At 46.1% G+C, this 24,496-nt stretch overlaps 1 long non-coding RNA gene across 1 annotated transcript; it reads right to left on the bottom strand.

Annotated features, from left to right (window-relative positions):
• Positions 1-19,536: 19,536 nt before the first annotated feature.
• Positions 19,537-23,421, bottom strand: LOC141941841 (uncharacterized). Its single transcript, XR_012628441.1, has 2 exons — positions 23,311-23,421; positions 19,537-19,684 (listed from the first exon to the last, which is right to left on the bottom strand). It is a non-coding gene; the product is annotated as an uncharacterized LOC141941841 (long non-coding RNA).
• Positions 23,422-24,496: the final 1,075 nt, after the last annotated feature.

Genomic DNA, 24,496 nt, shown 5'->3' with positions numbered 1-24,496 from the left:
CCCCAGTGTATACAACCAGTGGTTATTGCATCAGTGAACATTACAGATCCCATTTTTCCCAGGGCAGGGCCCTTAGCGTGCACAAAGGCACAATGCAGGGAAGATTAATATCAGCTTCTGCTTTGCCATTCCAAGCCCCTGCTAACTGTAAATAATATTTTAGCAAAGATCTTGATGCATCATGATCTATTGTGTTGCAGTGATGATGCTGCTTGTTATGTCTTTAGCAGTGATTTATCATCCTCTGCAATGACACAAATCACGGATGGCTCATGACACTCCAGGATGTATGATCTCTTAGTGGTGGCAGTGATGAATTCTGCGCTTAGATCATAACATTTTGAAACCTGGGATGTGGAGCTGATCCTTTGCTTTTTACTTCTAAAAGGTACCTAAAGCAATAAAATCCTCTCTTTGTTAACAATACGTCAAGTAGCACATCTCCCCCTTTCACGACAGCTCGATACGGTTAATTTTGGCTAAGCCTTGAAGGGTTATCAGGCAACTCCAGATTACTCATTCCTTTTGCTTTTCCCCTACTACCTCCTAACCTTTAATGTCCTCCTCCTGCATTCTGGTCCCAGGGACATATTTTGAAATTCTGCTGCATGTATAATGAGTATAAAATGTTCCTCTAGGAGCTGGAGAAAGCTCAGATGTTTGGGTACAGTAGGCCCATTCCGACACAACAAGCCTACGCTCAAGCTGTGATCCCAACAGAGAAGAAAGCGTTTCAGGTCTGAGCTGCTCTCATCCAGTGAGCTACTGCCGTATCAGCTCCGCTCCGAGGAAGTGGAAGTACTTGCTTTTATTTATTTTTATCCTGTGGCATCGAAATACCCCAGGTAAGAGAGGACAGAACAGGGAGGGGGGTGTTGATGATTCTCACTCTTCATTGCTGGGCCCCTGCTGCCCAGACAATACGCGTTTCTTTTAGGCAACACAGAAATTATTATGAGAACGCAGGTTTTTTGGTTTTAGCATTGACAAGATAGACATGAAAGTCAAAGACAAAAAAAAAAAAAAAAGAAAAAAAAGAAAATCCCAAGCAAATCACAGGGGGCCAAATGCTGCCCTTGGTGATGAGCACCTGAGGAGCTGCTTTGGCTGTAGTTGGGGGTCCCTTCAGGCTGCCTTTGCCTTGGGTGTGGCTGGAAACCTGGGGCTGAGGGCTCACTCCAGCAGCCAGCACTCCCCTGGGCTCAGACTGAAGTGAAGGGGCCCCTCCTGGCCTCAGCCCCGGTTGCTCTGCCTCTTCCCATAAGCGATGGGGAAATCAGCAGCCCCTTCCTCACCGCCCCCACCCCAGGGAGGACTTCAACAGGCAGCTGGCCGGCTGTAAAGCTCTGCTGGCACCCCAGGGCGAGGGTGCCCGGCTGCTGCTGCTGCTTGCTCGGCAGCCGGGGCTATAAGGCAGCCGGCGGTGTCTTGCAGCCGGGGGGGTGCTGGAGCCTTGAGCCAGCCATCCTCTGTGGGGGTGACGACTGCAGAGCAGCCCTGTGTGTGATTCGGCACCCCCAGTACCTGGGGAGGAGCTGGGGCAGGTGAGGCCATCCTCTTCGAGGGCTGCAGGAAACCCAGGCAGGGTGGCTGAGGCACCCTGTGCCCCTCGGCCTCCTCCTCAAAGCCTGGAGGCTCCACGGTGGCTCGTCACCACTGGATGGAGCAAAAGAGGTGGGCGAAGAGAGCCGAGGAAGCCTCCCGGGATGCTGGGCTGGCTGCCTGCCTGCCCTGGCCCCGGCCCCGGCCCCGGCTCGGCTTCCAGGGAAGCCGTTAATAACCCGGAGCCTGCTTTCCCCTCTGCTAGCGGGGCCGGGGCCCCTCGGGGTGCCCCCTGCCGCTCGCTGCCCAGCCTGCTGGCCCGCCACCCCCCTCGGCCACAGCTGCTGCCGGCGGGCGCCAGCTCTCCAGGTGCTCCTCCGGCCAGAGACACCCCAACGGCCAAGAAGTCCTCAGCGGAGGGACCCGCACCGGCACCCGGCGCACTTGCTCTGCCGAAGCAGCAGATTGTCTCAGGGAGGGCTGGGGATCGGGTCCAGGACCTGCGCTACCCGCCTTGCAGCCTCTTCCCAGCCGCAGGAGATGGAGAGGGTGTCCCTGCGCCCCGGGCGCTGCTCGGCGCAGCAGCAGGGCGCTCGCCGTGGGCCTCACGCAGCGCAACCCATCACGTCCTGAAAGCCGCTGTTTGACCGTCCAGCCTCAACACCCCCAGAAAGGAGATTTCCTACTATGTCTGGACATTAGGAAAAAAATTTTCTCGGAAAGAGTGGTCAGGCAGTGGAATAGGCTGCCCAGGGAGGTGGTGGAGTCACCATCCCTGGATGTGTTTAAGGGTCGTTTAGATGAGATGTTGGGGGATGTGGTGTAGGGGAGAACTTTGTAGAGTAGGGCTGATGGTTGGACTCGAGGATCCCAAGGGTCTTTTCCAACCTGAGTGATTCTGTGATTCTGTGAAATGTCAGTGAAGTGCTGGAGCCCAGGGAGGCGGTTCCTGCTCCCCAAAGTGGGAGAGGGGGGTGTGTTGCAGGCAGCAGTAGCACCCAGGCACAGTGAGGGTGAGGGAGCGGGATGTAGGCACACCACCCCGCAGTGATGGCTGCTCAGCTCTGCCCAGAGGATTTCAGTGCTTGCCTCCAGCCCACCTCTGCCAGGCACAACCAACCTGGTTTCTTCAAAGCTCTAACATGGTCAGACTTGGAGGCATTTTGCTAATACACCATATTGTTGTCAAATCTCAGAGAGCTGATGGTTTTTCCTATTCCTTCCATCAAAGAACAGAAGTCCTAAGCCAGTCAATTAATGTAAGAACTCATTTCACATGAGAAAAGGGCCCTATTTAAGGAAGGAGCTTTTTTCCTAAAACTTAGCAAAACAAGAACTGTAATTATCAGCCTGAGACAGCCAAGCATCATGGAAAATTTTACCTCAAGTGGTGAATGTTCAGCCAAGTTAGGATATAACAAAGCAAGATTTTAGAATAGAAAATCTCAGGCAATCCTGCTTATAGTCTTCAGTGCTCATTAGTGATGTGTTTTCTGTAATACTGTAATTCATTCTATAATATGATATCATGATGTGATCTTGCTGCAGTAGGCAATGTTGTCCCCTAAGATGAGAGTTATATTGAGCAAGAAATAAATGCATCATAATACATACTTTTTAGGCTACATACCCTGGAGTGGTCAGCTATAAAATCATACAGCAGCCTTTCAGACTGAAGCCTTCCTTATTACTAGTCTTAAATGTCCAGGTCCAGAAAGGGAAACATCTCCCGGTGGCTTGCAAAGGTGAGAGAAACCATTTGAAATACACCTTCTCATGGTATCACATTTCTTCATTTCCCAGTACATACATTTGGTTGTCACCTAAATTCTTAACCATGGGGATTTTACACATACAATAAATTTATCGCACATAGTGCTCTGTAAATATAAGTATGTATTTGAAACTTAGAGAGATGCAGCAAGAGCAACCTTTTATCTTTTAGTATGTAACACTTTACAATATCCTTCTCACTATTTTGTATTCATTCTTTACAATAAACGTATTTCCATGCCTCATATTTCACCAAGTATTTTCAACCTAACCTGTTGAAAATGTTGTAAGAAGGACTCTGCAACTAATTGGGTTATTGAATGTGTATATTGAAAATATGAATGATTGGATTTGATAAAGAATCAAAATGAGTTAGACTGACCAAAACCAGACAAGAATTAAAAAGGAAAATCTATAAGTGATTTGACTCAGGTAAAGAAAATGAAACATCTTCCTCTAAGCCAAAACAATTACAATAAAAAATACTAATGAAAGCCAAGAGATGTAAAAGCTGGGATGACAGAATGGGAGAGGCGTGCTCCTGTGAGCCAGTATTGCAGCTGCCAGAGCAGTTTTGTTAATGTGGAGGGCTCGGGTTTAATATTCGATATTCTCCTGTGCCCAGAAGAGATGTGAAGCCGCACCATGGCCCTGTTGAGACAACACCCTGGACATGGGACTGCAATGAAACTGAGTCTCCTTGTCCTCAGCAACTGCTCTAATCACTGTGCTATTGAATAAAAGGGGGTCCCTTGTCCTTGATTTTATAGGAAGCCTTCCCTTTTTAACAGGTGCCTGAATCTTTTGACTATGCTAAAACAGCTAGCAATGGAAATTATGGGACTGGTTTGTCTACCATGTTCTGATGTATTTCTTTCAGCTGAAAGTCTCTGGCAAAATTGACTCGAACTTGCAAATATGTTTGAGCTGCCCTGAGATATCATTTATGGAAGCACCCGGTATTTTCCAAAATATGATATGATGATGATGATGATGATAGCAATGGTAACAGCTGTTATTGTTCATGTAACTCCACCAGTATTTTCTTATTTCTTCTTTTACATAACTTTTTTACTGCTTCCTAGTTCTTTACTTGCCTGTAACATATTATTTTACATATATTTTCCTATTTATTTTGCTTGTCCTTTCCACTGCCATACGTGATGGTGCCCTCATGGCTTTATACATCTTCAGGTACACAGCCCCACAACTTCTTTTTATACTGCCTGGGCCAAGTCCTTCACAGTGTTACTCTGGTTTCCCTCAGGTGCGATGCCAATGAAATCAAGTTACATCAACACAGAGTTGTGCAACCGTGGAAAAAGCAGAGCCCTTATCTGTATAATGCCTTGATATATTTTTTGTTCTGTAATGTCTTTCTCAGCACATATCTTTATTTACAGTTTCCTGTTTAATTTCTCTGCACCTCGTTTTACAAACCTGGCTTCTTTACATTCGGTAGCCATCACTGTGATCTATCTGATCTAGACAGCTGTGCCGAGACAGGGGATTTTGAAATATTACTGTAAAAAACTGGAAGCTTTTTGCCACACTTGTATTCATTTTAGTGGTTATCACTGTAACAGTTAACAAAAGACACAAAGACATCCATACCCAAAACACAGCATATGAAGATTTAATTTTTTTTTTTTTTTAAATGGCACATACATTTAAATAGCTCCTACTTTTCCCATTTGGCAAGGCTATTGTTGTGGCTAATGTATGTATTTCTGAAAACAATGATACATTTCCAATAGTATCTTCCACGATTTTTTTTCAATGAGCAATAAAGGAGGTTGAGGTGGGATGTGTTTTATCCCACCACATTATATCATTCCTCTTTTTCCTCTTTGTTGGATGGCAATCAGGAACCCTCATGCCAAGCTTGGGAAGCAACAGCATCTGGCTCCTTGGCAGATTCTGCAGGCGGTCTTGTTGCCAGCCTTTAAGCTGTGTCTGGGTCTGCTGCATGGTTTGGCTGCAGATGGGCTCTCTGGGTTGCCTTGTGCTTATGGGTGCCAGTTTTGGCTTACCTTTGATTCTGAGGACTTTACTCATTTTTATTCATTTGTGAATAAGGACCCTTCCAAATGCTTCATGAAACCAATATCAGAGTGTACCGATATTTAAAATGAAAAGGGAAGGAGGCTGTTTCCCTTCCCCCTCCCCTCCCCAGGATGAAACATTATAATAGCATCTGCAAATGGATCTGGATCTATCAGTATTTCCATTATAAATCAGAGGCTTACAGCCTAGCCATGAATATTCCTCCCAGAATGAAATGCAATGCCGTCGCTGGTATCAAAACAGTGCCGAAGGTTTTTTCAGACCACCTAGGCATTCCTACACTCACTTTCCCTTTCTTCAAGGGGGATCATTTTGAAGACGTGATGGTCTAACATCGAACATATGTCCAAAAACATCTGCATGACAAAAAAAATGTTTCTTGCTGATGTTTCTGGATGCTGAGGTTCAAAACAGTTTTGGAGCCACTTACAAGAACAGACCCTAGGCCTGGAAGAAAAGCTTTGAAATCAGTGACTCCGTGGACACTGAGGGAGCTGTGGCTGTGAACACAGCCTTCCTGTCTTTCCGACCCGCAGACCCTCAAAGACTGGAAGGGTGCAGCAGGGAAGCGCTGCACCCATCTCCTGCTTTGCCACCTGCTATCAGCTCTTGCTGCGATAGAGGTGTTCTGGTGACACCCGGTTCAGCCACCCTTCTGCCTGGATTTGGGCACCCAAACATCCCCCTGGCAGGAGCTGCCTTTCCTGGAGAGCATGGGGGGAGAGCGGGGCGTGGGGAGGCAGTGCTCCCTAATTGGAGGTGTCAGGCTGTTGTCGGGGGGGAGCCAAGTGCCTCTGCCCAGCCAGCAAGTGCAGATACTGCTCGGCACAGATGGCTGGGGGGGGCTGCCCAATTACCAAATTAAGCCTTCAAAACACGATGTGACTCCTAGCATTTTGGAAGGAATCTTTCTGGACCCCAGACCCTGGGGCCTGCACCTCTGCATGCCCGGCCAGACCAGGAATGACTGCTTTCAGTCAGCTTGGGACGGGTGCCTTTGGGGCAGCTTGATTTTTCAGGAAGGAACATCCCCGCTGAGCCAGGGGAGGTGGGAGGACCTGGCTTCCCAGAGAAGTGGGTGGGATGGGGCTGGAGGGAGCAGGGGAGTGTGAGGAGCTTGTTGGCACCCTGTGGGCATACGGTAATATAGGTGACAGTGCTTGGGGACCAGGGCACTTCCCCTGCTTATGACTGGGCCCTCTTGGTAATGCTGGACACTGGGCAACGCTGTGTCACAGCTGTCCGTGCTGATTCCCAACATGACCCTGTTTCCCTGCTGAGTGCTTCTAAGTGAGCAGAGCAGCCCCTGAGCAGCTAGCCAGGCACTGAGGACAATGCACAGCAAAACCTCTCCTAATTACAACAGGATCAGCAGGCAGAAGTTCCTATAATGATAATGACAAAAGAAAATTAAAGTAAGAAAAAACAACAACATTTTTTGAAAGGGTGTTTTTATATTTCTCTTTGCTATATGCAATGTAAAATACCACCGCATGAAATTTTATCCTTATGTATATGCTGAAGGAGTCACATCAGTGACATACTGTTACACGAAATCCAGCTAAACATAATGCAACATTCAAAGCAGCAGTGTTCTGGTGTCCCTTGCTTCCTTTTTTAAATCTATCTTTTCTGTGTTTAGGAAAAAGGTTTATTTCCTTTCCATAGTTCCCTGCAGTCTATAGACAGTCTCTGCACATGATTTATAACAATCTTTCTTGTGCAATCTCTTCCAAGATTAATCTTTTTGCAATCCTTTGTAACAATCTTTCTTACAGTCTTATGTTCTTGCAGTCTTTCTTAAATGAATCAAGGCAGGATGTCAAATATGTTGGTCTAATAGCTGGCACTTTTCTCCCCCCCTTTTCTTGTTAGCAACGTGGGGAAAAAAGTTAAACCACAACAAAATTGTTACACATTGTCTTTTGCAGGTTATCTGGGGAGGGGAAGTGATTCACCTTTAAAATGAGTGATGTTCCCAGTTTGTTGAAAGACTTGAGCACCTGTGCAGTTCCAAGTATGGGAGGAAGCTACATGCATTTGATGAAATTACTTGCCTTTTAAATTAAAGGGCTTAATAAGTTTCAAATGTCAGGTCTTATTTTTGCATGTAGGTCAGAACCTTGTCTAAAGTTCATTTCTTTTTTAGGCTGGTAAGAGCACATATTACAGATCAAAATAATAACCAAATAAGCAGTTATGCTCCTTAATGTGAACCTCTCCCCTCTCCTGCATGAGTAGTAAGAAAATTCATCAGGAAATCACACACTAACATTAAAATTACAAGCTAATATCTCCAAGAAAGACTCCAACATGACCAAGGACTGAGGGTCCAAATAACAGAGCAGGTTAAGTGCTGAAAAACAGGACTGGTGGATATTTGTTCCATTTGAATTCTCATTCCATGCTGTGTCTTCTGGATATTTCCTCAGGGAAGTGAGGGTTGACTATTGTTGGAGTTGTTGGTTGCTCTTTGTAATGTCCTTATTCACATTAAAAACATGAATGTTTATGTGTTCACAGTGGTATTTCCTTGTTTACTGTTCTCTTTGACAATTTTCACCTACCCAGAGGGAAACAGAAGGGGTACTGTGTGGTTTAGGTGATCAGCTCAATACTATGAGGGGTGAATGGCAAATAGGAAACTGTCAACTCAAACAGCTCATAAATAAGGCACAAGATGAAAATCATGAGTCTAAACCATTGACAGTCAAAAGCAAAAAAATACCAAAAACTTAACGAATATGCTCAATGCAGTTCCAGCTGGTCCATCAATCATTCACCAACAGAAGCGCTACAACCATGGCAAATAATATTTAAACAAATAGTATTACTATTGCTAGCCCTGTTGTGCACGACTCCTGTCTCACAGAGGAGGGTTAGGTGGGGATCTCCTGCCCTCAGTTTAGAGCATGTCAGAGATGCTCCACAGAGATGTATACTGGCCCATTCCGCATGTCCAGAGTCACCTCTTCCATCTCAGGTGATTGCTATATAAGCATAAAAGTACAGGATTCAGTTATTGCTGCTGGTGGTTTGCTGTGGATGTAGGAACAATGGTTGAGAAAGGCATCTTTATTGCTGTCTCACTATTCAGTTTCTAGTGGGCCAAGGAGCACAGCACAAAAGCTGTCATCCCACTTGGCTCTCATCGCTCTCATTTTTGGCACCAACAGCTGAGGCCAAGGACTGAATGAGAACAGGGGATGAATCCTGCTCTGAAAGGTTGCAGATCAGGAGTGAGGCATGTTGGAAGAGCAATGCGAGATGCCTGCACATCTTCTTCTTCCATGGTCCTGTTCTTTGGGTTAAGAAGGGAATTATGATCTTGTGGGGCTAAGGGCTCTTCTGACAATTTTGGTATTCTCACCAATGGTTTGAGGTGGTCAGGTTTAAAAGCTATACTCCAGGAAGGGGCACTTCTGGAGCAGATTGGTCTTTGGGCTAAAAGCAGCCCCTTGACTTCTTGTCCACAGGTAATTTTTTAAGGAAAATTTGGAGAAAGCCCATGTCAGATATTTTATTAATTCTTTCATTTGATTTGCACCCATGCTTTGCCCTGCTTTGAACAGTCATCCATACAGCATTTCAACAAACACAAAAACCTTTTCAGTTGGGCCTATCTTTTAATTGCTCTTCCGTGGCATTTTACCTGCAAACTTAAGGCTCTTGCCATTTGCCAAGACACATCCTCAACTCCTCGCTGGGCAACAACGCATGCACACATGAGCAGCAGCTGCTCCTTTATGTGCCTGGAACAAGTAAAACTTGGAAAGCCGGAAGAGCCATGTAGTGCAGCCCAATGTATGCAGAACTGGGGTATCTGCCGCACAGCAAGCCAGCTATGTACACGTTGGCCCCACAAAATGGCAGAAGCCCTATGTGCCTCCTATGTCTGCCCATTTTATTCTGCTTTCCAGCTAGGGCAAGGCAGCCCAGCATGCATCAAGTCTCTGCTGTGCCCCTCAGCCATCCTGCCTGAGGAACAGAGGGAGGGGACAAATCCTCTGCTCTGGCCCTGGTTCCTGAAGCCGAGGAGCCACCAGCCAAGAGCGCAAGTAAAACAATTGAAGTAAATCTTCAGGTTTCAATAGTGGGTTATATTTGTTGTTGTTGTTGTTGTTGTTGTTTTTCTTCTCTACTGTGTAAGCTGTTTCTTGTTTTTATTTTCCACAGGTTTGGCAAACATTTTGCTTTTACAGTGCAAGCTTTGCCCAGTCACCAAGCTACAGATAGGTTTTGCTTAGATTTTGACTTGCATGTTAACAAGAATTAGGAAATAAAAAAGATATTATTAGGGTTTGGACTTTCTGGTTTTGGAGTCAACGGGAGCTTTGTTGTCCACTCTTGGTGGAGGACAACAGAGAGCTGACTGCCTCCTGTTAACATTGTAACCCTGTAAATTTGCTCTTCAACCCCAAACCAGGTACACGCTGCCCATCTGACCTCTTCCACAGCCTTGCTTTCTGTCCCTGACAAGAAAAACTCTTCCGTTATGTTCTGCAGCAGCAGGATAGGGTCCAGGATATTTAAATCCTCAATACTTTCTGTTATTTCCTAACAATACCCAATTCATTGGGCCAAGATTTGAATACACATCTTCCTCGCACCATTTCACAAAAGGCTTGGATCCCAAGAATAGGAGAAACTACTGCAATACAACAAGGACATATAAATATGAATGTCAAACTGCCCCGTCAATGAAATGCTTTAAAATGCAGGGAGTGCCATGGTGCAGTGGGCCACAGAAACACAATGAAATGATAATGAGGACAAGCAGAGATGAAGACCACCCACCAGTAGTTTTATGACTGTGACTTGGAACGACAGTTCTCAGCGGGGCCATTGCGACTGGATGCCATTGTCATTTTTAGCACATGCTAAAGTAGCAATTGTGCACGGACATTTCAACTGTTGCCTCTGACAAACAGCAGCCAGACTATTTATGAACAACCCCCAACCCCATTCTTGTGCATTTGGCTGTGTCTGTAGGTACGAGAGAATGGAAGACTGCTACTTTGTTCTGACAGGTTTTCCCATAGTCACTGTCTGCTACTCCTTGCATACACTTGGTTTTCTGAGGAAGAGAAGTGATTTACTCTAGCCCCTTCCTAGCCAGCTCTCCAGCATTAATCTTCTCTTACGCAAGCTTCTGCCCCACTTAAGCTGTAGTCTCCTTCATGATCCATTGTGTTTACCCTCCTTTCCTAGAAAAAAACCCAACATTCAGACTAGGGTGTCAGTAAACTTTTCTAGGGCTTGTTTGTGCCCTTAAGACAAAACTTGGGTTTTGGAGGAATGAAGAAGAGGAGGAAAGACGAAGTGCGAGTGCATTCTTGATATGTTAGTTCACCCTGCCGGGGAGGTGCGTGTGCTGGATCAGAGCATCTCCCAGGTGTCCTGGCTTAGGTTCCTGTCACTCCATCCCCAAACGCTGTCACTCATTTTCTTGGCAACTCTCACCAACACCTCACCTCTTGCACAGGGCACAGGGGGTGCAAACAGGGTGTAGGAGAATTTTCCCCCACCCAGCTTCCACATCAGAAACAGTGTGGCTCAAGATTTAGGTAAGCAACAAGTCTTCAAAACAATAATCCAAATGCAGATCTTTTCTGTTTTGTAATTCTGCAAGAAAATTACCAAGTCACATTCAAAAAATCAGCCTTTTAAGTTTGCTCACTGTTTCATAAATATCTGTAGATTTCATGGCACCCTACCAGCTTGCCTTTAAGTCTTTTTGTATTAAGAAACTCATCTGAAAAGCAGTTGATAACTAATATATTCTTAGGCCTTCATTCTTCAGATCCTGTCATAAAATGCGTAGCTGAGAGGCTGTTCACATTAACATGCCACCATACCAGGTCATCACTCCCAAAGCTTTCATCATGGGATGTCACTGAAGGGTGCCACCTTCACTGCCAAGAAATGCCTAATTTTCCATTAGGCATTCCTTTAGTAGTAATTTAAAGTGATCAAGGTTGATTTTTTTTAAATTTTCTATGTTTTACCAAGAAGACAGCTATAGCATGGCTCAGAAAATAAGCACTCATGTTATTCCCAATGGCCTGTGCAGAAAAATATGCTTAATTTGCACATGCATGATGGTGGAGAAAGATGACTCGGAGTGAGCTGTTGGTAACTGGTGCTTCTGGATGGTCAGATTTAAGGGACTGCAGGAGCACTGAGAGGTCTCCATCACGGACCAGAGCATTGTGTGTCTGGGTGCTGTTCTAGGTGTTGTATAACCCCTTTATAAAAAGATGGGGAGTTATGTATTCATCCCTGAAAAAAGGGAAAAAAAAAAAAAGGAACTAGAGAGGCAGAAGGAGGGGAAGAGTGATGCATGGCAAACAAAAATGCACAGCTGAAGGCACAAGAGACAGGCACAGCACACCCAGCTTATTAACCACTGTGGAGGTCACTGCACATTCTGGCCTGGTTTTATCTTACCAAAGCTTTGGGAAGAGACCTGAGACACGTCCCTGAGACATACTTTAGGTATCCTATGTAGTCAATGGAGAGATAGACTGGAGAACATCAATTTAATAAGACAGTTCAATAAACCTCAGATAAGAGTGTCTTCTGGAGTTATCTATCACTTTCTGTCCAACCTCAAAATGTGGGGTCCTACACTGTCACAACACCACAGATATGGAGCAGGCAGCCAATTTCCCTAGCTCAGGAAGCTTCTTATCAAAATCTTCATGAACCTGATAATCACAAAATACATAGTGGGAATCTGAGTAGAGCAGGAGCTCCTGGAGCAGCTTGCAGGCAGGTGGTGACCATGGCTGTGCAGGAGAGGTGTGCTCTGTCTCTGTGACTCCCCCGTGTAGCTCCTGTGCTGGGCCGATAGCTTAGGACTGGCAGAGCTCTTGAGCCAGAGGACTGTCTGTGTAATCCAGACTTCTGCTTCTGGAGATAAGAGAGCCAGAAAGGCCCGCACCGTGAAGTTGTGCAGACCAGCTGCATGCTCAACCCAATCCCATCCCACTACAGAGCAGAGGGGCCCCTGGACAGCAGATGTCATCTCCTGCCTGAGCACCTCCTCCTCACCTCAGCTTTACAAGGTACAAGGTAGGGAGGGGGTGTTCAGTGATTCTCTGCCGTGAACGAGATTCTGGTTTATAGATTTTGGGTGGGAAACTCAGCCTTTCTGTGCAACACAGCTTAAACACAGCTATACACAGCTATAAAGCCACTGGATCTACAATGTCTGTAGAAGTGATTGAGAATAATGTGGGCAACTGGAATTTCCCCTTGCTCTTGGTCCTTGAACTCATCACTCCTTTCACCCCCACAACTTCTCTGAAATTTTAATCAATGAGTACTTTGGTTTGCAGTGGAAATGTGGTGCAGGTATAAGGCAGTGGTCTTTCATACCTCATGGGATATTTGCTGTTGTGTAGAAACAAGAAGAGACACCTCACAGAAAGTTCAGCAGAATACGGTTGGCAATAGTATTGACATTCTTTGCCAGGCATGAATCCTCAGACTGATGTTTCCAGATCTCAGAGCCTCCGCTTAGTTTTCTGCCTGGGTAATTAAAAGCTTCTCTATGGTGCTAGCCTAAGTGGGATCTAAGAAATTCACAAACGTGCATCAAGGACACCCAGCAAGACTTCACGATGTGGGCTCTCTGGTGTCCCCATTTGACAGATTTCCCAGTCGAGGCACATGTTGGTGAAGTGGCATGTCCAACAGTGTGCAGGAAAATTTCTGGTAGAATTGAAACAGGAACTCAGTGACTTTGACTCGAAGTTCTCCGCCTTAACCCTCATTCCTCCTTCCCCTACTTCCTTCTCCCTGAATCCCCATTCTTCTTAATGTCTCAACATACAGATTCAATAGGCCTTGTCATACGAAAAAGAGGACACTTGTGACTGGAAAATGCTGTTATGTTTAAATTCAGCATAGCTGTGAGAACAGGCAACAAGAAATGGGATTACAAACAGTCAAGCAAGTTCACACATGTTAGCTATGTCCAAAGAGAGTTGTTCTCCTGCGTTACAGTGTGCTCCACTCATCTGTGCAGCTGTGCATCTGGCCTTTTGTTTCTCTACCTATTCTCATAGGTGACTGTTGTAATGAGGAATGACAGAGCTGAGGAGCTGACAAGCAGAAACCTCCCGGATGGGGTGAAGCATGGGACTCGCATGACAAAGGCACTAGAAGCAAGGGAATCTGAAAAGATATTCAGATATATTCCAATACACAAACATTATGAGCAACACTATCACACGTCAGCCCTGCTTTCCAGCAGACCTCTGTATGCACCCAACCTCACTTTGGACCCTCTAGCAAATCTCTCCTGCTTATTCTGTGTGTGTCCAGATACCATGGTAAAGACTACACAGTAGCTCTGTTTGAGCATCTCATCACCAGTGCATAGCTGGTCCCTCCTCTGGACTGTGCCGAGCTTCTCTCTGTTCAGTACAGCTTATTCTCCGTGCCAAGCACAGACCAAGCCACCTAGTGCAGTGTTTTTCAAACTCTGTGGCTAATCTCTAAATGGTGGGTTTGATACTTTGTAGGGGAGATTGGAGCCTGGCTGCTAAGGAATGTTTATTTTTGTGTTCTTGCCTAATCATTGTCACAGATGATTCAGCAAGAGCAGAACCGCCACTCTGCCTGGAAAAAATTGTGCTGGAGCTTGCTCTTGTTCAATTTTGAGTGGAAATGAACAAAAATATATAAAAAGATGTCCTTGTGCTCCCAGAGGGTACTTTTCTGCATTTTGAGGCAGGGATATTGAGCTAAAATTGGAGAAACTGCACAGGTAGAAACATTATTAACATAATTAATGGCTTATGTAAACCAGGAATGATGTCTGGAGGATGTTTTGCTGTCTGCAAAAACCCAGATACCTAGCAGGTATCTACAATTCCACATCTTGATGTTATTTAGCCAATTTTCTCCTGCCATGAGGAGGTCAACAGTCATGTACCTTCTGTGTTGGACACTGTCAAGCCTTGTTTACTGTCATTAGAAGGTCCCAGGAGAAAGCTGGTGAGTTTTTGGCAGTTTGTGGTAGAGGAGAGAGCTACAGCTGCAGAGCAGTTGTTGTCATAACACCTATTCATCATTATCCCTCCCATCATGAATCACCTCCTGATAACCAACCCCTCTTTGTTTACATCCATCACATCTAGAAAACCTGCACTTGCTTCCAGGAATCACATCTCTACCTGGGAAAACTCTGGGCAGTTTTGTGCCAGTATTTCTTCCCCAAACCCAGAAAATTCTCGAAGTCTCCCTGCTGAGAGAACAGGGACAGCTTTTCAAATGTTTTGTTCACTTCCACTTAAAATTCAACCAGAGTATCTAAATTAGGAATGCTGCTACATTCCAGCTCAGAAAGCTGCAGTGCTCTGTTACAAAGAGGGGCTTCATCTCCTCCTTGTCATCCAGAACCCCGTCTTTCTGGATCGCCTGGTCCATTCGCCTAGGTGGAAAGCTCGGTAGGGGGCTCATGTTGTACCCTTCCTTCTGTGTCTGGTACAGTGTGGAGCACCATGTCAGCGCCGCACTAATACACAAGAATAATCAGCTCATCAAATCAGCTTCATTAGTTGGAGCTCGAGAGCACAGCTCCGCTGCCCAGCCCCGCAGACACGCAGCCTGCCTCACCGCTCCATCTGCTGCAGCCGAGCAGGAGGGGTCTGCCCATTCGGCTGTTCACGCAGAAGTGCAAAAGCCCGGGACACCAGGGGTACTTCGAGCATGTGCCATGTTCCTGCCTGACACATGTCACCAGGGGACTGCTGCTCCTCCCCTGTCTCTCGTACATAAGACCAAATCCAACTCCAGAGCGCCAGCAATGAAGCCGCTAGAGAGAGATTTTAGACCACTGATGATTTCCCTGTTTTTTGTGGGGAGGGGAGCAGGGTCTGCTCCCAAAATTCTGCCTTGTATGTCTATCACAACATGGACGCCCAGAGGCCACCTTATGCTGCTGGTGGGTGGCCCCGCAGTGGGGACCCTTGCTAGGAGAGGGGAGAGTCAGCAGGGCAGAGGCTGCTGGAAGGTGGCGTGTCCCCACAGCAGGCTCAGGGTTCTGCAGTCCCTGTATTTCGATAGCAGAGGAGCGGGACACCAGCAGGTCACGAGTTTCACAGATTTGTTCACTGCTTGGAATTTCTGAGCGAGAGTATTTATGGATAGCTCTGGAGTTATTTTTATGGGAATGGCTCTGTAACTAAGCACTTCAGCAAAAAATCAGGCCATCATGTAGATGAAAAGGCAGGTGGAGAGGGCTTCGCTTGAGTGTATCCAGCTTGGAAATGGATGGGTGTAAGCACCTAGCAGGCGCTTGCTATGAAAACTGCTAGGGCCGGTTATCTTCACAAATGCTCTTCTTCAAACAATGATGAATAATAAACACATGTATAAATCTCTCAGTCTTTGGTATTGCCAAGGGTCTGTGCAGAAGTATCTGTTGCTTACACTCAAGTTCTCTCTCTCTCTTTCTCTCTGTGTATTTTTAGCATGGATGGAGATATAGTCTCAGAAAATGTAATGACATGTGACATGCAGGATTCATATGTATCTAGGCAGTATGGGAATGTACCATGTAGGAGGAGATGTAACATACTGCTTGGCTTCTAATACTCATTACTTAAGCATAATAAGGCGCATTATGGAATCAGATAAGGGGGCTCCCCATTGCGCCTAAGCATTAGAAGACATATGTTTATCCTGTACCTGTACTCTCCCTTTGCTTTATGTCATTACATTCAAGTCGATTCATGCAATATTGATTGAAGATTTACACTGGCTTGGGAAAAATGCTCTAGGTGTTTGCCTTTAGAAGATGATCAGTTTTCACAAGAAACAATTTTCAACTTGATTCTGCCTCGCCATTAACAAATATCTGCTAATAAGTCCAATCAGATACCAAGGCAATGCTATGGCAAATCACCCAATGTTCAGGAGAATTTCTCTGCTGATTTTAAGAGAGTCAAAAGGCAATGTTCTGTCCTGGGATTACCTTTGTAACTCTAACAAGATGAGACAGTGAAGTTTTGCTTTGTAAGTGGTTCTAACGAAATGTTTTTCCAAAAAATAGCATGTTTAAGGAAGCATTTAATGTCCACAGTATCTGCCACTGGGAGGAAGTGTCTCAAACAGAAGGGATCAGCCTCTTTCCTCCCTTGTTTTCACATTGCAACCTAGTTTTAACAGGAGCTGTAGCCTGCAAATGGATACAGAAAAGGGCTGGCAAAGGATCTTAATATCATAGTTCAAGCAAAAATGCCTATTTTCCTAACCAAGGTTTGAATTGCATTGTAAAGATAGACACTGGAACGGTTGACAGCTTTAACAAGAAAACTGTGACTGCAATCCTAGTGCAAACCATACATCTTGTGAGATCAAGTGGAATGCTCTGTACAGATGCCAAAAAGAGATGAATTTTTAAAGCCTGTTTTTTTATTAGTAGTTAATGGTGTATATTTAGCACTGAAAAGATCATTTGACAGCACATCAGTCTTGCCAGATATATGAGTAAAAGGAAACTCAAAAAACCACACTTGTGTGGGGTCTTTTTAGTCTGAAATTTTAGGAGGAACCAACTTACCGGATGCGAACTCTGCTGAACTAGATGGAAAGACTGCCATTGATTTCCATGGACTTTAGATCAACCATAAGGAGAGGAAGCAAAATGCATGCTAGGATGTTTCCTTGGTTATTTGCCTGTCCTTTTAAATGCTATATGTGACATTTTAAAGTTCAGGTGTTAAAAAAGGAATGATAGCTTCATGAAGGGTTTGTCAGTGAACTGCAGAGTTTAGAAGGCTGTTAAAAATATGAATATAAATGTCTCTGTGCATACACACTACAGGGACAGAATTTAATTTAGCTGGAGCTGGTGGTACCTGACACTTTCTGCTATGAGAGCCTGTTTTCAGTTTTCTATAACTTTGCCAAGTTTTAACCATTCAGTGTCTACCTCACACTGAATATTTTGCATCTCTTGATTCCACCAGCAAGGTGATGAAAAGCTACCCAGTATCGCAGAATGGAGAAGGCAATCAGGGGATCTGGCCACACGGGAGAAGGAGTAAGTGACAGCGAGAGAAGCATGCGGGTGGACAAAGAAGGAGATAAAGTGAAATGGAAGGTAAATCATATGGGGGCAGCCAGACATGAGAGAGAGTGATGGGGTGAGGTGAAGGGCTAGGCCAGCAGGAGAGGCAGCCTGGGAGAGAAACACAGGAAAGGGTGAGGAATAAAAGACCCCCAAAGCAATCTGAGCAGTAAATCCTTGAATCACGCATTCATCTTCTTTAGTTTTTTTTTTTTCTTTTTTCCCCAGGCTAAAGAAAATGATTTATGCAGCACTAAGCATAAGGGGGCCCCATTCTCCACTGGCTGGTAAGCATTGCTGTGAGGAACACAATGACAGCAACAGCAAAGACAGGAGAAGATGCCTGTTGTCATTTCAAAAGCCCTGAGAATGACTCATTGGTCAGACTGCTCCCAAGAAGAGTTGCTTATCGCAACTGTCTGCTTTCTTTTCCCGTTGAGATTGCAGTTTTTGAATTCATTTTCCAAGCACTAGGAAGAGGCTACAGGACCTCAGAAGAAGGCAGAAGAGCTGCGAGGGGAAAGGGAGGGCAAGGACAGGGGGGGATGAACAAAGACACACAGTGAGGAGGGAGACAAAGCACAGATAAGGAAAGAGAGCAAGTGAGGAGATGCAGAGAGGGGAGGAACCACCAGCTGGGGGGCAAAAAGCCACATAAAAAATCTCTCAGCATTTGTGACTCTACCCCAATGTATGTGTATGTTCCCTGTGCAAACATTTCTTCCCAGAGATGCTTCATCTCCTGGGTACAGGACGGGCACAGCATCAGTAGGAAGGACAGCTGAAGAGGTTAGATGTTGATACATCAAAGGGTGTACCCCTGTACACCACGCCAGTAGAAATGCTTGAGGAAAGTCCCAATTCCTGTGTTCTCTCACTCTCTAGCTGCTAGCTTTAAAACCTGATTTCCAGGAAGCAGCACACATTTTCTTGTCCACTGACCGTGGGACCAAATGCCAGCCCCATCTGGGGCAGGGTGAAAGTCTCCCATGTTGAGGTCCACTGACACATTGTGTATCACATCTGTTTTGTGGAGTTGTTTACGTGAGGTCCTGCTAACATGCACTCTCCTTCGCAAGCAGCCTGTGTCTGCGTGTGTCCCTGATCCGCAGATTAATGATAAGATTATGCTTGTGGTAGCTGCCTTGTTGCACTGCTGCTGGGAGACAGCATATAGGCAAGGAGGTGTCCCTCATGCTCTAACGGCATGTACCCATCACAGGCATTTGTGTAAGGAAGGTTATTTTGGAAGTGCAAGGAATCACACGATTCCGGCACAAATGTTTCCAGGAGATGTTGCTCTTCCTGCATCTGTTCCAAAGGGGAAAAGAAAAGGGGAAAGGTAGAGGGAGGTTTCCAGCCAGCCCCATTAACTTTTACAAATGAATTCTTTAACAAATGCAGCCACCTCCTCGCAGCATTAATTTTGCACACAAGGGTGCACCAAGTTCATGAGCATGCCCCCGTTCATAGCTGCCTGGCAAGGAATTAGGGCAAAAAAAGAGAAACACATGAAAATGACATCCTGGACTTGTTGGTAAACAGGTTATTTGGAGTCTTGGCTAATAATTTTCTCAGACGGATCTGTCACCCAACCTTAATGGCATTGTCTCTGTGTGTGGCCACCATAAGAAAAGATTTTTGTTCTTTTTTTCGTGTTCAGAAATTATCCACACACATTCCCTAAACATTTGATGGGTCTTAAGAGTATGAGGCATTTTCAAATGGCTGCAGAAGCCCTTCTGTGGCTAATTTATCCATGTGAATATTTATTTCCTATTAACGACACCATTCCCCTGATGGATGCAATCATCTGTGGCAGTTAGGCTGCTTTGCATGACAGGACCCTAAGTGATGACCAAGAGAAGAGGGGAAGATACAGATGTATGGGTGGAGTGGAGGAAGGAGGCCAGGCAGGGTGACTACTGTGGTTTAAACACTCCTCAGTTGTGAAGAGGTCATGGCTTCTCCTGTTTGTCTCACTTTTCCTTTCACAGATAGTCTGCTGACTACAACCACCACCACCACAACCTTGGTAAGTAAATAAGGTCCATAACACCAGCAGAGGGAATCAGTAGTTTTTATTCACTAAAATATGCATTGGTTTTTTTTTTTTTAAAAAGCTGTAGTCACACAGCTGTAGTCTGGACTCCCACGTTTCAGCTGTTCCCTCTGTCCACAGGCAGAAGTAATGCGTCACTTTCTGAATTGTTTCTTTAAAAAAGAAATAAAAATTAGTTAATCAACAGCAGCAGTAACGCCAAGTGGAAATGGCTCAGCTCCAGCCAGGAGAGACAGCATTGCCCCTATGACTCGACTTGTAGCAGGTAATAGCTGTGAAGCTCAGCGTTGTTTTCAGCACATACTGTCCCCCCCTCAGCCCCAGAGGGAGGAGACTGGCCCGCCCGACCAGCACCCAGCACTGCTGCAGCCCACCAAGCTGTGGTTCACAGGTCCACCTGGGCACTGAATAGAGCTGATTCTGTTAAAATTTAAGAGAGGCTCAAAACACGGCACATTTGAGCAGGCTGCCACAGGCCCCCAGAGCCGCAGCCCGGCCGCAGCCTGGGCAGGAAAATGCTGCGTTCCCCGGCAAGACGCACAGGATTTCCTGCAGCGGGTCAAGAAAACATACCTTCCCATTGTCCCCACCATGTCACAGGGAGTCCTTGTGCTCCGCCGGGGACAATGTCAATTCCTACCCTGGCAACCAAGGAAAACAAGGAAGGTTGTTTGGCATTTTACGCAAAGCTGCCGCCTGCCTCCCTCACCAGAAAGGCCTGGCACTGGGAGAGATGGCCTTCCTCATGGCCACTAGCGAATGTCCCTCGCCGGTTGTTGGTTGGCTGCTGAGGTGGAAAATCTGTGGCAGCCCAAGGGAAAAAAAGCTGTATTTAAGACAAACAAATGTTTGGGGGGGAGACAGGGAAGAGGGAACACCAGCCAGCTTCAACACATGGTGCTGACTCCCGCCCTCGGCCGGGAACGGTGGGCAGGCCGCAGCGCAGCTAGGCGCGAGGCCTGGCTGGGTGGCCAGGGAGGGCCTGGGCAGTGTGTTTCAGGCCAGGGCCTGGCCTGGATGCGGTGAGGGGGGTGTCCGGCAAGGAAGGCCTGTGCCAGAGGCGTGGGGCTAGTGCAGGAGGCCGTCTCACTGCCTTGCAGCATGCCTGGGGCTGGGCTCGGTGGCCATTCCTCCATCATCCTCAGGTTAACTGTAGAGTGGGCTTCATATTGCCCTGTCCTGATGTTCAGTGTATTTGCTGTTATGGTTGCATTTTTCCTCCTCTAAAATAACTTTAACATTAAAAGAATGGTATAGAGAGGAAACTGCAGTCTTACGTTCTTACAAAGCCCGGGGACTGAGTCTTTTAATGGATGTTGAATGCACAGAAATGCAACACGCCATGCTGGACCTCAGCGATGTGGCACAGATCTCGCCAGCACGTGTGTCCAAAGCACTACGAGTCCTGTCAGTGCAGACTGGATCCTGACCCACTTTGGAGTCCTGTGATGGAGTTCAGGAAAGTCTCAGCTTTGATGCTGCTGAGCTGGCACACCTCCAGGATTAAAGGCACTGTTTGCTTCCTGTAATACTTTTGTGAACCTGTGTTTGCTTTTTGTCATAACACCAAACCAACAAGTGCGGCATGAGACAGAGAGCCTGGAAAGCAGTGGCAAAGATTATAAGAACCCGAGCATTTTACTGCAGCTTAAAGCAAAGAAATTCTCACTCCGACCCTTTAAAATAAGGTCATCTCAAAATACACATGGAAAAAGTGTAAATCAACTTATTGTTAACAGTGACACATGGATATGTTTTTGTTTTTATACTGATAGCAAGAAAATCTCTGAAAAATTGACTTGAATAAAAAAATATCAAATTGTAAGAGCTAAAAAAACACACACCCAGTGCATAGGATGTTACCTCTGGGCTCAAGAAATGATGTTTCAGTTTCTGGCTAAAGTACAGATTTTTCCTCCGGTTTTGAAAAGTCAGTCTGTTCTATGTTTCAGTGCCCCCTAGAATACCAGACTTGTTTGAATAATGCTGATTATTTGCTTGATTAAGGATTGTTAATAAACCCCAGCAAGAGGTGAAGGTGAAAATACTTAAAATACAGCCCTAGACATAGAAGTGCATATAGGCCATGCTCCTAGGCTTCAGAAGTGCCCCTGCCACTAAACCAGGTGCAGACTCAAACTGCCATGAAACAGAGCCAGCGTTATTGTTTGGCAAGGTCCATGGAGGGTATCGTGTAGAAGGCTGCCCATTCAAAGAAAGGGAAAAAGGACACATATAAAGAGATTTCAAACATATTTTACTGTTAGGAAAAAAAAAAAAAAACGGGTTGAAGAGTGTTTGTCCAGGAAGGGGGAACATGTGTCTTTAAATTTGTCATAGATAAATGGGCAGAGGAAATAGCAGCCAAGATTTCCTTGTCTGAGAGGCTGAAGCTAATACTGTCATCTGTGGTTAAGACCCATTTGTCAAACAGAGTATGCTGAGAATAAAGAAAATCAAGTCTCCCTTCCCTTTTTAATTTGACTTAATTAGCCGTAATTCCCCATACTGAAATAAAGGCATTTCCAATTGCAGGACACATTTCTGTGCCCTTACTTTCACTAACGCAAATACATAGCTCCGCATGCAGGGAAAGCAAAAGCCGAACAAATGTGCTGCAAAAACAAGATGCTCCACTACACTCACCTCCTTCCTTGGGAGAGGAGGACAGAACAAACAACACGTGGCAGATGTTAGCCACACAGTTCAGTGCCCTACTGGGAGGCATGCAAATACTATCGTGATACACAGCCTGGGAGAAGCTACATAGGAGAAAAGAGCGCACTTGTTGTATGCATGTCAGATTTGCCCCTCCATAGCTAGGAGGAGGCATGCACTCATAGCACGGCACGGAGTACATAACGCAATTATAATTGGGTGCAATATGTTCACAGCATTTAAAAAAACGTTGTCTTAAAAAACTGAGTGCCACGTTCAGATGGCTTAAATTCCCCATGAGCCCCTGTGCCTACTGCTTCCTACTGGCTGCTTCTGGTCCTTCAGCGGTGCCCAGCCAAGAGGAAACTTCAGGGCACAGATGGAGTTCAGGCTAGACAGTCCATAACCTTCACTGGATCCCGCTGGCATCCTGTGGTGCGAAACCTGCATCCCAGAATTACTTGGAGCAGTCGTCCTCCCGAACCCGATGAGCACACTTGCCTAAAATAGTCACTTGCAAAGGTGTGGCGAGGCCAGCCTTGGGGCTCTCAGAATTGCTGAGGGGGACTGTGAGCCTCAGAATATCCTTGTAATTTGTCTGTAATGTTAAACTTTAAATAACTGCCTTCCTCTTTCACTCCTTTCTACCTCGGCTAAGAAATGCGACATGCACTGTGTAAAGGGACTGTCACCAGCTGTTAATAAGAAAGCAGCTTTAGCTTCTCTCCGCTTCTCTTGTTCACACGTAGACAGTGTTGGAAATCAGTGAAAACGGGTGTAGCCCCTCTGCTACCGCCACCGCCACCTCCCACAAAGAGAGCAAGTGAGAAAGGGAAGAGGAAAGGTTGAAGAAATGGGCTGACCTACTTAGGTACTGCGAAGGACGAGCATGCGGGCTCTGAGTGCTGGGATGGCTGCGCGCGTTTGTTCTGGGCACCTACTGTTACCCTGGCATGCCTCCAAACAAATGGCTTTACACCCAATTCCAAAACAGCTCCTTCCTCCTCCTCTTCAAAATATGCCCTCCCCACCGTGCACGCTCTCCCTGTGATCCTTGCCGCCTTGGTTTTAAAACGGCCGCTTCCCCGAGCAGGCAGCCAGCCCCTGTCTTCTCACCCACCTGTTAATACCTGGCCTCCTGTTTGTCACATGGCAGCTCTGGGCTCTCGACCAGGATCCCCCCCCTGCTCCTGTGCCGCAGCCACTGCTTCCGGCATGGGCCACCTGGCCCTCCTGTCTCAGCTGAGAGGGGACAGGACCTAACTGCAGGGTAGGTGGCTGTCAGCGAGCGGACCCGGCTTGTGAGGAGTGGTTTCCAGAAGCAGGAAGGAGAGAGGAGGCAGGTCTCCTTGCTCTCGGGAGCCCTGACTCAGACCCCTTCCTGTGTGTCGCACGCCGCCCCCTCCCCTCCGCTGGCTCCGAGCCCCCGAGTGGCATCATTCGAACCCTGCGAGTTAGCCAGCCTGAAAATTATACCCACTGGGATCTGGCCAGTTTGCAAAGCCTAATATCAGCGATTGCAAGGTGGGATCAACGCATTCAGGCGACACAAAGATTGCATTATAAACCCTTTTGGATTTAGATGGCAAATGATCCCTTTGCTCTTCAGACGGTATTTCTGGCAATTCAGAGCAGTTACAATTGCTCGTCAGAACAACCAAAAGTGCTTCCCTGGCAGCACGGCATATCTTACTGAGAGACTGGAAGAACCTTCTTTGGTTTCTATATAAAACCCACTGATGACTCATATAGGACTCAGAAATTGTCCTAGTTAGAGATAAATGGGAAGACACACTGCAGATCTGGAGAGTGAAGCTTGAGTCACAGAGCTGGAACCGGGATCAGAAGGCAAACTTCCCCGAAGTTTGGGGTCTTAGGGAGACAAAGAGGGGTTTGTTTGCATTTTTCGCGCAAGCATCACGTTTGGCATTTCTTCTTTCTCTTTTCCTTCCCACTTCCTCACTGGATGTGTTCCAGAATATGAGACGTCTTTTAGTTCCTTTTGTCTACTCCCTCTACCACCTTTTGTCTTGCTTCACACCAGTAATGTCTCGGAGGCAATTAAAAGAGGTTCCACTGAGTTCCACAATGCCACATCAGCTTCGGTCCCTTACCAAAGACTATGTAATGACGTTACACACACAAACTGCAGTGAAAGATCATTACTAAGGGTGGCAAAATCAAGTGCTGAGAAGCTAGAAAAGGCCACTGCTAATCTGGGTTGGGGAGCTTCAGTGTGGCCCCTCTGTGCATATGCATGTTGCAGCAGTCTTTAATTACATGAGCATAATCCTGCACTGTTTGTC

The sequence above is a fragment of the Strix uralensis genome, chromosome 3 (genome assembly GCF_047716275.1).
Source record: "Strix uralensis isolate ZFMK-TIS-50842 chromosome 3, bStrUra1, whole genome shotgun sequence".
Classification (NCBI taxonomy): Eukaryota; Metazoa; Chordata; class Aves; order Strigiformes; family Strigidae; genus Strix; species Strix uralensis.
The sequence above is the reverse complement of the archived record's forward strand: the minus strand, read 5'-3'. Positions and strand labels throughout refer to the sequence as shown.